At 36.4% G+C, this 13,254-nt stretch overlaps 1 pseudogene; it reads right to left on the bottom strand.

The window, feature by feature from the left end:
• Positions 1 to 254: 254 nt before the first annotated feature.
• On the bottom strand, positions 255 to 12,006 carry LOC124964159 (serine/threonine-protein phosphatase 2A 55 kDa regulatory subunit B beta isoform-like; annotated as a pseudogene).
• Positions 12,007 to 13,254: the final 1,248 nt, after the last annotated feature.

Raw genomic sequence — 13,254 nt, 5'->3', positions numbered from 1 at the left:
TTAGGACCCCAGTCCCTTCCTTTTTCTCTTGCTTCCTGGATGCCATGAGGTGACAGCTTTGCTCCAACACATTCCCACCATAATATTCCACCTTACCATAGGCCCACAAACAATGCAGTCAGGTGATTGTGAACTGAAACCTCTGAAATCATGAGCCAAAATAAATCTTTCCTCTTTGAAATTGATTATCTTAGGTATTTTGTCACAGGAGAAAAAGCTAACTAACACCCACCTCTAGCACACTTTTTGGGACTTCAGGATAGACTAGAGTTTGCTGTTTCCCTCAGGACCTCAAAGGTCACGTCACAATTGGTGTTTTGGTCAGGCATCCCCAAGAAGTTATTGTAGGAGCCCATCATGATGACATTGTCTGACCCTTGCCATATGCATTCAAATTCATAAAAAATGCAGTCATTTTCACAGAGGAATTACCAGTTCTTTGGAGGTGAACCTGGTAATTCTAAGTATAGGGTTTCTCTAAGAGGTCCCAGATTTTTTTTTTTTTTTGATTTCCATAAAACTTTATTGACAAAAATAGAGGGAGGACAGGATTTGGCCCTGAGAACTACACTGGCCCTGAGAACTGCCACTCCTGGCCCTGACCTAGGGCATCATGGAGGTCCCAGATTTTAATGGTCAGATAGCCCCTGGTCAGGATGTGCCTCCTACTATGACTGAACTTCAGATCCAAAATCTGATAGATAATTTCAAAAAAGCAACAATTCCTTGGGTCCTCTGGCTTTTCAAAAAACTTGGTGTGCCTCTTACACAGAGCTGATGCCAATAATAGGTCATACAATCTGACTATCTCTTTGCTGCTGCTGCTGCTGAATGTGAAGATGCTGCTGCAATGAGGGTGGAACTTGGTCACTGTGATTACTTCCATGAGTGTTTCCTTATTGGCCAGATTGAAGTCCATAATTATAAAACTGTGACTGGTACTTTCAGAGGTCCATGTGTTAATCCTCAGGTCATCAGCAGACACGTGGGTTTCAGTCACTGTTGACTGCTATGAGGTTCATGTGTAAGGGGTGCATTGGCAGGTGCTCTTTGTGGGGTGATCTCTACCACTAGGTCCATGGGTCTCAGGACAGGCACCTGCAGGGTGGTGGTGGTGGCAGGATGCTGGAGCTGGCCCTCCTCACCTTTCAGATCATTGCCTTCTGGCCCCTGATTGTGCTCTCTGACTCCTCACAGCTGCACAGCTTTGTCAGTAGTAGATAGAAGAAAGTAAGCTGCATTCTGATTAGGAAGTCATCTTATTTTTACTAATTTTTTCCCTTCTATTTCTAGACTCTTCAGGTAATCAAACTTGGGTTCATGGCTCTGGAATGTGATGTAAATTCTGTATTCACCCCTATTATGAACTGGTGGTTGCTCTTTGCCTTTGTTGAAATATTATAACTAAATCTTCCTTGTCCCCTGTTGGCAGCAGTTATCCTGGTGTTTGGATTTTACTGTGGGGATATCAACTTTATATAGTTTTATAGTTGTCTTTACTTGGGTAGTTTATGCTTCATTATTGTGTCACTATTTTCTCTCCTGGATTCTCCCTTGGTTCCTGGGAAAGAAAAATAATCGTTTATGATGACCAGTTTTCTGAACATTGAATTAGTTCCCTAACACTCTTCAAAGGTAGGACAATCTAAACTTATACAGATACAATATGTTTTAATTCATTGCAGTTGTTATCAGTATTAATGTTCAAATTGCTCCACTTCTACTAGAGGAATACTTTTCAAGTTGCCTCCTGTTCCTTTTGACAATCATGATACTCTGCTTGTTTCCTTCCTCTCTAGTTAATACTCCAGGCTCACTGGCATATTTCATGCTATTGATCTAGAAAGAGCCACCTACTGGACTTTGTTCCTTTTGGTGACAAAAGTGTTTAGAAACCATAATCCAAATGCTGAGAATGCTCGTAGTTACTGTAATGGTGATTATTTTTAAGCCTTTTTCATTGGACAGAGCTAGGAAATATATTTGTGCATTTTTAAATGAGAAAATGCATCATAAATTTATGCAGGTAGTTCTAATGTTTTGATTTCCAAAGTTTTCTTAATTTAAAAACTAAAAACATAGTGTTTATTTTTGCTGAAAATCTTGTATCCTAATGATGTTAAAATGGTTATTTCACAGTTTTATCTTATAAATGCTGTTTTCATAATATCAATGTTAATGTTATTGCTAACCATGTGATTATTTGTCTTCATCCATTTTGGCTGCTACAATAAAATATCATAAACTGGATAGCTTATAAACAACCAAAATACCTTCTCACGATTCTGGAGTCTGGGAAGTCTGAGATCAAGGCACGGGCAGGCTCGATACCTAGTGAGAGCCTACTTCCTGGTTCACTGCTGGTACCTTCCCACTGTGTCCTCATGTGGTGGAAGGGGTGAGGCTCCTCTCTGGAATCTCTTGGTTTCTTTTATAAGAGAACTAATCTCATTCATGAATATTTCACCCTCACAAATCTATCTCTTAAAGGTCCCACATCTTGATACCATCACATTGGGGTTTGGTCTCAATAAATGAAATTTGGGGGACACAAATGTTCGAATCATAGCATTACTGAAAGTAGTTTGCAGATTTTTTTTTTTCCTGTTCTTTTTATCCTGATAGTAGATCCCTCCAGGGATATGCAATCTAATTATTATGCTTTAAAATCAATTGAAATAAAATGGCTATTTTATTGTTGACATTTAATGCTCATTTGATATTAAAATGATTATTTCCCAGTTTTATCTCATAAATAATAGTTTCAGAATATTAATGTTAATGTTATTACTAACAACGTGATTATTTGTCTTAGTCCATTATAGGTTGCTACAATTAAACATCTGTACTGTCACTAGTTTACTACAAAGTTTAGGTTCCTTCTGCCCATGCTCTACCTCCCCACATTTCTTGCTTTCTTTTTTTAAATTTAAGTATGTGAGTACATGTGTCTATATTCTGTTTTTCTTAGATAAACAAAATCACTTCATAAATGTTTTCTTCATTTTGCTTTTTCATTTAACAATGATTTTGATGATATCTTTGTAGTGATATATAAATATATTCCTCAATCATCTTTACATCTACATAGTAAGTATTAGATATTATTACATTGCATGGATATACCTGTACTTATTCAGCCATTTCTCCATTTATAAAAATTTGGATTATTTTCATTTTTTTGTTATTCTAAATTGTGTAGCAATAGCCGCATAGTATTGTGCATAGTATTTTTGCATTCTCTGATTAGTCGTAATAAGGCCAGCATATTTTTCACATATATTCCTAAAAAGGGTTTCCTGGGTCAAAGGGTAGACATGTATCCTTGCTAGGCATTTACAATTTTTCTTCAGTGGGGTTGTGCCATATTGAATTTTTACCAGCATAGGTAATATGTGGCATGTTGGTATAATTTCAATTTGGATATAATAAAAATTTGAAGAAATTTAGAAACTTTTGCAATTGGGAGAATTAAGGGTCTTCTGTCTAGAAAACCATCAAATGTTTTGGATTTAAGCCATTCTTTATTTATGAAGAGAGTACACCCAGGCCTCCTACTCAGACTGTCTTTAACCTTCTTGACTCTTCTTATATATGCCGCAGAGATTTTTCTATATCAGTATTGAGCCAGGATTCTTGGTTTAACATATGTATGTATTTAACTAAATGTATTTTTAGTTTTATTGTGAATTGAGATTTTTCTATAGCTAGTTCATCCTGTTGGATAATTTTGTTTGTGACTTTGATTTTGTTCTATAATTTTGGTGATAGCATTCTGATTGATATTTGAATACTTAGTATATCTACATATTTATCCATTCATCCATTTATCATTTATCATAGCTATTGCCAAAAATAGTATTGGCTTATAAAGAAAAATATAAGTAAAACAATATTAAAAAAAATAAAATTATCAGGTTAACAGTTTAAAAATGTGGTAAAGGGATAGGAAATGGAGAAAAAAATCATGAAAATTGGTGTTAGAAAGCTAGAATTAAACTCTGAATTTTCTAGCATCTGGGCTCAGAATAAAACTTGATAGATTATGTAATGTCATTGTGTAATAGAAACAATCATACCAGCTCATTAGAAAAGGATGCAGAATTCTCTTTGTCACTGAAGAAAAGTTTAGTTGGAAGTTCTTCTTCTAAATAGTGGCTAACTAACTTGTTATAGTCAACCTTAACCACACATGCTTTTCATGTATACCTATATGTGTATGTATTCATCTGAAGTTCTATAATGTTGGAGAGCTACAAAAAATTGAGAACTTGCAGGTCAAGATTATCAGAATGAAAGAAAGGATAGAGAGTTCATTTGGTCTCATGTGACATCATTTCCATTAGAGGTATTGCAAGTAGCAGTGGAGAGGCCAAGAAGATGAGCAGAGATTTTGGCATCTCTCTCTCTCTCTCTCTTTTTTTTTTTTTTTTTTTTTTTTTTTTGGTGCTGGGGATTGAACCCAGGCCCTGTGCTTGACAGGCAAAAACACTCTACCAACTGAGCTATATCCCCAGTCCTGATTTTGGCATCTCATGAGACTGGTATAAAATAATTGAAGTTAAGGATCTGCCAAGGAGAAAAGGTTTTTAGTCATCAGCCTAGAATTTCATTTGGATTCCTGCAGGTTCAAATCTTAAAGATAAATGATTGAAAATAGACCATCTACCACACAAACTGCTATCTAGCTCCAATCATCTCTATACATGATGCATTAAGAGATTCTGCCCCATTCCCTGGCAAAAGCACAGCGTGCACTTACAATATTTAATGCTGTCAAAAGACTTGTATTCAAAGTATATTAAGAACACCTGTAAATGAGTAGGAAAAAAATACAGACAACTCAATAGAAAAGTGGGGAAAATACTTCATAAAAGAGGATTGCCATATAGCCAAGAAACAGAAAAAGTTTCAAATTTTAATTATAATGGATCTTGGAAATGCAAGTGAGAATCACAACGATATAGTATGACACACCTGCTGGAATGTCTAAAATTAAAAAGTTGGAAAACACCTCAAGTTGTCAAGAGTGTGAAGCAACTAGAACCTTCTTACAGGATTGGTGGAGGTGCAAATTGGTCCAACCACATTTTTTTTTTTTTATTTATTTTTTTACGTTTACATAGGGTAATGATGTTTCTTTTTTTTTCCCCTTCCCCCCTACCCCTCCCACCCTTTTCCCTTTATACAGTCCTTCTTTCCTTCATTCTTACCGCTCTCCTTAGTCTAACTCTAAACCTAACCCTAAACCTAATGCTAACCCCTCCCACCCCCATTATATGTCCTCATCCGCTTATCAGCGAGATCATTCGTCCTTTAGTTTTTTGAGATTGGCTTATCTCACTTAGCATGATATTCTCCAATTTCATCCATTTGCCTGTAAATGCCATAATTTTATCATTCTTCATTGCGGAGTAATATTCCATTGTATATATATGCCACAGTTTCTTTATCCATTCATCAACTGAAGGGCATCTAGGTTGGTTCCACAATCTGGCTATGGTGAATTGAGCAGCAATGAACATTGATGTGGCTGTATCTCTGTAGTATGCTGATTTTAAGTCCTTTGGGTATAGACCAAGGAGTGGGATAGCTGGGTCAAATGGTGTTTCCATTCCAAGCTTTCTGAGGAATCTCCACACTGCTTTCCAGAGTGGCTGCACTAATTTGCAACCCCACCAGCAATGTATGAGTGTTCCTTTTTCCCCACATCCTCGCCAACACCTATTGTTGCTTGTGTTCTTGATAATCGCCATTCTAATTGGGGTGAGATGAAATCTTAGGGAAGTTTTGATTTGCATTTCCCTTATTACTAGGGAGGTCCAACCACATTGTAATATCAGTTGGCAATATCTGCTTAGTTGGAACAATCCACATGTCCTATGACCCAATTCTTTACTCCCAGGTGTGCTCAACAGAAATTGAGCAACAGAAGTATGTGGATGATCCTTAATAAACTATAAAAATGTTCAGAACGGCATTATTTGTAATAGCCCCAAATTGAAATCAATTCAGATGTCCAACAACACTAGAATAAATCAGAGTGCATTTGTATATTATAAAATGATAAAACTACTGCTTCATATAGCACAAATGGATTTGATAAACATTATATTACATGACAAAAGAAAGACACAAAAGTACATAGTGATTCATTTGTATAGACTTTAAAAATAGTCCAAGCTGGGCTGTGGTGCTAGAGATCACACAGGAGGAGAGTGAAATTAAGAATTGCAGGAGGCATGTGAGGTGACTTTGGGTGTTGGTCATAGTTTATTCCATTGCTTAGGTGGCAGTTACAGAGGTGTGTCCACTTTGGTATTCAACTTTAATTATGTTTGCCCTTTTCTTTGTGTATATTATACTTCAATAAAAAGTTCACTTAAAAGAACATTATGATCATTTCTTTCTTTGGACTCTGTTCTATTTCCAAATCATTAATTTTAGATCTATTTTTTAAATTACTCCATTTATATTTCCAGAGAAAACTTTGTTAGCTATCAAAGATATCAAGTGAGAAAAGATATGGAAAGTTAAAGAGTCAACATAGAAACTATAGCAGAAAGATGTGAGTCAACTGGAGATAGATAAGTAAAAATCATAAGGAAATAGAACAGTAATGGTGATTTATTTGAGTTCCAACAGACATGTACTTTTCCTTAACATCAGGTCAAAAATAGTATTGTACTTTTTTCTTTTATATCATAAAAAATAACAAACACATTCTGCAGAAAACACAAGAACCCATAAGAAAAAAGAAAGGAAAAATAACTACAAAAGGTGAATAATTTTGTTTTCCTAAAACAATCTTTGTAAACATGCTGTTCAATGACCTTCCATTTAATACTTTTAAAATACATTTACGAAACTTGAATTCTACTTACAGGTTTTTCTGTTTCCTTTTGCTTATGTCCAATCACATGTACACTTAAGCAATGCATCCTGCTTATCTAAGTTATCTAAACTGAGAGTAGAGATAAGTCAGTTGTGATGAGCTATGGGGTTGAAGACCTGGCTACTGTAAACCCATAGAGAACAGCTGCAGAGAATGGAATGAGGGACTATCTGTATCTATAATCGGAAGACAAATTCCCCTGAGATAAACATATTTTCCTGTGTTGTTCAAGTCTCATAGTCAAATGCTTTGGAGGCTAAGTAATTAGGTAGTTAGGGAATTCTCTGAATTCCCTAGAAAATAGCTTCATTTTTGTTCACATTTTTCCATTGTAGATGGCGAATAAGGTGGAATTGGGTGGCATTAAGGAGAATGGGCACTTTTGTTTACTTGCTAACCCTGTAAGGACATAGTGCCTACTCAGAGGAAAATTTTCTTTGGCATTTTGTCTGCTTTGGAATCCTCTTCTCTGTTGGGTAGGGGTTTAAATTACAAGATGCATGCCGCAGCCATCGCCTGCCAATCCGTGAAGTGTCTGGAGTATGGGGGAGGTTTAGTCACCTAAAGCCCAGTGACATTAAGAGACCCACACTGTTCAAATGTTCTTCTCACTTTCCTCTCCCCATCTCACCCAGGGCACAGGGTAACTCGAGATGCTGCACTTGGCATCTTTCCTGTTCACACACTCTGGCACTATCTGTGAATTCAGCAGGAGGGGATGACTGTGGAATTTCCCTGGGGAGTGTGTTACTTCAGGGTTCCCCCACAAGGGAGACTGAGTTTTTTTAAAGTGTAATGCACTTTAAAAAATTGTGGTAAAGTAAATGAATCATAAAATTTACTCTTTTGATTGTTTTATAGGACAAATCAGCGACATTAAGTATATTCACAATGTGGTGCCACCATCACCACTACCTAGTTCCAGAATTTTTTCATCTTCTGAAAGGAAACTTCATAGTCATTAGCATTGCTTCCCATTCTAGTGCACTCCCGTTCCCCCTCCAATTCCTGGCAACTGCTAACCTGTTCTGTGTCATTGTGGGTTTGACTTCAATGGATATTTCATATAAGTAAAATCATATAATAGGCCTTTTGGGTTGGGCTTCTTTCAGGTGCTACAGTGTTTCCTGGGTTCCTCCATGTTGTCACGTGTATCCGTACATCATGCCTTTTTAAAGCTGAATACTATTCCATCGTGTGGATAGACCATGTTGTATTTACTCATTCATCTGTTCTTGGGCAATGTAGTTGTTCCCACTCTTTGGTTATTGTAGATACTGATGCTATGAATGTTTGTGTGCAAAAAACCTGTTCTCTTTTGGGTGTTTATCTAGGAATAGAATTGCTGGATCATTTGGTAATTTTGGTTTTAAAGGTTGAAATTTTGGGGGAATCTCTATTTTTCACAGTTAGAAAAAGAATTTAAAGGGCTGGGGAGATAGCTCAGCTGGTAGAGTGCTTGTCTCATAAGCATAAGGCCCTGAATTCGATCCCCAGTACTGCAAAAAAAAAAAAAAAAAATTTAAGACTGGAAGTTTTTGATACTGGGGTTTACTGAGAATATCATGCTAAGTGAAATAAGCCAATCCCCAAAAATCAAAGGCCGAATGTTTTCCCTGATAAGTGGATGATGATATATAATAGGGGTACAGGGTGGGGGGTGAGAGAAGAATGGAGGAACTTTATGTAGAAGGAAATGAGAGGGAGGGGGTTATGAAAAATCATGGAATGAGACAGATTTCATTACCTTGTGTACATGTATGATTACATGAATTGTATGAATCTACATCGTGCACAACCATAGAAATGAAGTGATGTACACAATTTATGTACAATGAATCAAAATGCAGTCTGTAAAAAATTTTAAAAAATAAATAACAAAAAAAAAGAAATTATGCCCTTGAAAAAAAACATAAATGAGGAAGTAGTTTTAAAACTTCTACATCATTTGGTTCCCTCACTCCTCCCTGTGTCTAGTTTCTTCATGTTGACACTTAACCTCTGGTTTTACCCAGTGAGTCACATGTCCTGGAGGGGGAAGCTCAGCATGTGTGTGTTGGTGATTCTCTTGTATACTTCTGTCAATGGACTTGTGTGTTGCCTTCATAATTTACAGTTTAATAGGGCATAATGCTTCACCGTAAAAGGTAGGACTAATGATATTTTTGATGTTAAGGGCAGGTGGATGAGAAAGAGCCTTTGACAGATGGGAGTGAGAAGAGGACTTGAGATACTTTATTCACACAGAATAAGGAGCAGACACATTATAGGGCTTATTCTAAGGGGCATATTATCAGTGTGGTTGAACATAAGCTTCCCCTTCCAAAACATATCCCCGGATCTCGCAGAGTTGGTATAAAGGAACAGAGTGGGTAGATTGGAAACTGCTGTAATTTGGTTGGTACAAGACAAATTAGGCATCCAGAGGGAGCAGTTACTTGAGTGTTCTTCCAGAGGAACTAAGTGGAAATAAGCCACTTTGAATATGTTATGTATTCAAGTCTTCAATATATTCTGACTCTTTCACATATAGATCAATTGACATGAGCTGTAAGCATGGGAATTGGCCCAAAGACTGACAAAGCATTGTTAATGGGCAAAAGATAAGCTAGAAACCTTCAACCTTTTAATTGAGAAATTTGTGATTATCTGCATTGCTTAGATTCTCTGTGCTAGATAAGTTAATTTAATAGTTCAAAAATTTTAAATGTTTGTTTTCGTGTGTGTGTGTATGTATAGTAATCTAACACTTTCCAGTGATTTTTTTTTCCTTTCCTTATCCTACAACTGGTTATTCTTAAATTGAGTGCACATTCCAACACTTGCTACGAGCACTTGTTATAAAGTTTTAGTCACAAGGAGGAAACTTTAAAAATGTGGTAAGCTGCAGCATCTTAAAGCTTAAGATATCACATCCTGACCCTTATTCCCAATTGTGTTCTCATCTCCAAACCAATACAATGAAGATAATGGAATATCTCATAGGGGTAGTTTATATATGAAGTAGCTAATATTGGGGAGGTTCATGGGAAATTGCATATTTCTTTGTTATGAGCAAAGAGAAATAGAAATCTCAATATCATCTCCTTTGAATACATGTCAGAAATACTACTAAAAATATTTAATATAATTCAGGATATTAGTCAGTTGTTGCTCACTTGATATCCTGGGAGGAGAAAACAGGTGTGTTGTGCTGACAGTGTTGCCAAATTCACACATGGCTGAGATATGAATAGTGGTGCTAATTACACTTCACAGAATGGGTACCCAATTAATCTAACGGAGAATCCCACTAAACTTAACTTCATATCAACTGTGCTAAAAATAACGTAATCCCTGCAGTGACTGATGTGCTGATTTTTATTTTCTTGTTTAAGTATCATAAGAATATAGTATGCTATGTTCTCTGAGCCTACCTGTTATTGGAATTAGGATACAATTAAAACAAAAATCAAAGAAAATATAAAAATTTCTTTCATAATATATATTCTCAAAATGTAGGTTTAATGGCTCTATTTCATAGGCTTCAAAAGATGGGCTATCTGGGTTAAGTCATGTTGTAAGTAAACTAGTTCAATGCCACAGACGAACAGATACTAAATAAAATGTTTCTGTTGTCTATATTAATTGGAAGCTTACAGCTTGATATATGAGCAGGTTGAACTCTCAGAATAGGAAATATATGAGTGTCCTCTGCCATGAGGACTTAAGCACAGGCAACATGGCTCCATCTATACAAGCAAGTTTTTAGCTATAAGCCAAAATCTACGTTCTTGGCCTATGTTTTCCAAACATAATGAACACATGTGCCCACTTTAATGAAAAAAAAAGTTTGATCATTCTCCTTTCTTTAAATATACTGATAAAATTTGAAGATAGTGGTACTTATTTTTGTACTTATGTTGTGCAAATGTAACTAAGTATAAGCTCATTATGCTTATAGATAGTAAACCATTATAAAATCAAAGCAGATTTATAAATTAGATATCATCAAGAAAATCACTAAACTCTGTGTGAGCGCAGAGGCACACACCTATAATCCTACTGACTCTGGAAGACTGCAACTTTGAGGCCAGCCTGAGAAACTTAGCAAGATCCTGTCTCAAAATCAAAAATTAAAAAGGGTTAGGGGTGTAGGTCAGTAGTAAAGTGCCTCTGGGTTTAATTCCTGGTACCCTCCCCCTAAGAGGTAAAGAGAGAGAGAGAAAGAGAGAGAGAGAATAAAATTAGCAAACAACTGAAATCTAAATTCTATACTGGTTTAAGAAAACTTAGTGGCCAGTCACATGTGACTCTAAATTTTTAGTTCTGTGTAGTTTTGGCATCATGGACTCAATCTCCCTATTTCTTTGATCAAACCATTAAGAAATCTTCATTCACTTGATTCAGTGATTTAAATTTGGGCTTTAGTTGACACAAATGTGTCACTCTTCTATTGATTGCTCCTCTGCTTTCTCCATGTAAATTAAAATAGTATCGTTTGCTGCCAATGCAGTAGAAAAATGAAAAACAGGTGCTGAAACAGAGTGTAAGTACTCATTTATAGGTAGTTATCCATGTGGCCCAAAGTATTCTTTCATAAGTTCTTTAGATTTTCATTAAAAAAGATAAAATAAGATAAAAAGATAACATTTTCCATTCCTTAATTTTCCAACCCTTATTTTTTTTTTTTTCTTCTGATTACTTGGTTTGTGCTTGTCCTTATTTTTCTGGTTCTAGAAGTTTAGCTCTGCACCTTGACTTCAGCAACTTGACCTTCAGGGACCTCTGGTACCTCCAGATTTTGTAGTTCTCTAGAATTTGCATCTGGTGTTTTGTACCAATGAATCCCTTCATAGATTTTTGACTTTTCTAAGTCCTGTATCCTGAAAGGGAATAGAGAAAGAAAAATCTGCATTACCGTCCAGACTTTCTTCTGTTCACTGCAGTCTGAGGGGAAGCCCACTAATTATCTCATCTATGGAGTACAACACTGTCCTTCCTCTGCCTTCCGTCTTTCCCCCTCTATTCCACTGTGCATGACTGCCTGACCAATTGCTCTAAAATGCATTGTGATATAGATATTCACTTTTCCTCAGTTGCCCGCAGATGAGTATATACCTTTCTACCATGCTTTCGAAATCCTTCACAATTTAACCTCAATTTACCTTTATATCCAAGCACCCTCCCCCCCAGTACATTGTGGTCCGGCCCAATTGAATCACTGTGTATTCCCTGTGCTTTTCTACTTCTGTCCTTGCTCATGCCATCCCTTCTGCTGGTAATGCTTCATCCCCCATCTGTGCCTTCTCAAATCTGACTTGTGGCTTAATGCCCAGTTCAGATGCCTCCTCCTCAGTGGTGAAAGCATTCTATGATCATCCCAGCAGGAAGAGAGGCTCTTTTTGGATATCTAGGGACCCTCGTTTCTTCTCTGCAGGACCCCCACTTCAGGCTGTCTCGCAAGGTAGCCACTGTGGGCCTATATCACCTATGGCTCTTTGGAGAGAGTCACATTCCTGGGTGCAGGAACCAAGCCTAATTAATTTTTCTGTTTTCTCCACATCTAACCCAGTGCTTCTGGCATTAAAAGAAAAAGAAAAAGCAAACAAAACAAAAACAAAATACTATTATTTCTTACTGCATAAATAGGAAACTGAAATCACAATTCTAGAAGAGGTGTGAGTAAACAGTTGAATACAGCTGTAAGTAACGGGTGGTATTTTGCTTCAAAAATAGCAAATCAACTTGTAATGTCTGATAACTTTTTCCAGGTTTTGGGCCAGATAGTTATTTTCATGCATGATCAATAACACATTTAACAATTTGTTCAAAAGTAAATAAAAAAAAGATCATTATAAAGAATAGGCAGCCAATTCCTGTTCACTAAAATGAGGAGACATATTTATGCACATGCAGGAGACCTAATGGGAAAACAGAGCAATGGCCCAAGACTCTGGTCCAAGGACATGTTGTTAACCACCTAGAAACTATGTTTACTGAAAACAGTGGACTTTGGGCATCTCTGGGCCCCTGTAGTTTCTGGCAATCATTTTTTGCTCTGAACTTTAAAACATGAATAACTAATTCACATCAGTTCATTGACTTCACTGACTTAGTTTTTTTACTTATTTATTTTCTCTTGGTATAGCATATATTAATGAGAAAATGAAAATACATAGAGATACATTCTTTGACTAAACTCTGACACAATACCGGGGTCAAACTTATCATTTACAGAAATGTTTTGGGTTTTAAATAAATAATTTTCTTTAACTGGGCCCTGGTAGTATAAACACCATTATGAATGGGCACATTTTTTCTTTTGGTGGTGTTTATTTTCAGTCGGGTCTAAATACATTACTCCTTATTCCATCACT

The sequence above is a fragment of the Sciurus carolinensis genome, chromosome 14, assembly GCF_902686445.1.
Source record: "Sciurus carolinensis chromosome 14, mSciCar1.2, whole genome shotgun sequence".
NCBI classification, from domain to species: domain Eukaryota; kingdom Metazoa; phylum Chordata; class Mammalia; order Rodentia; family Sciuridae; genus Sciurus; species Sciurus carolinensis.
Note: the sequence above shows the minus strand (reverse complement) of the source record. Positions and strands in the feature narration are given on the sequence as shown.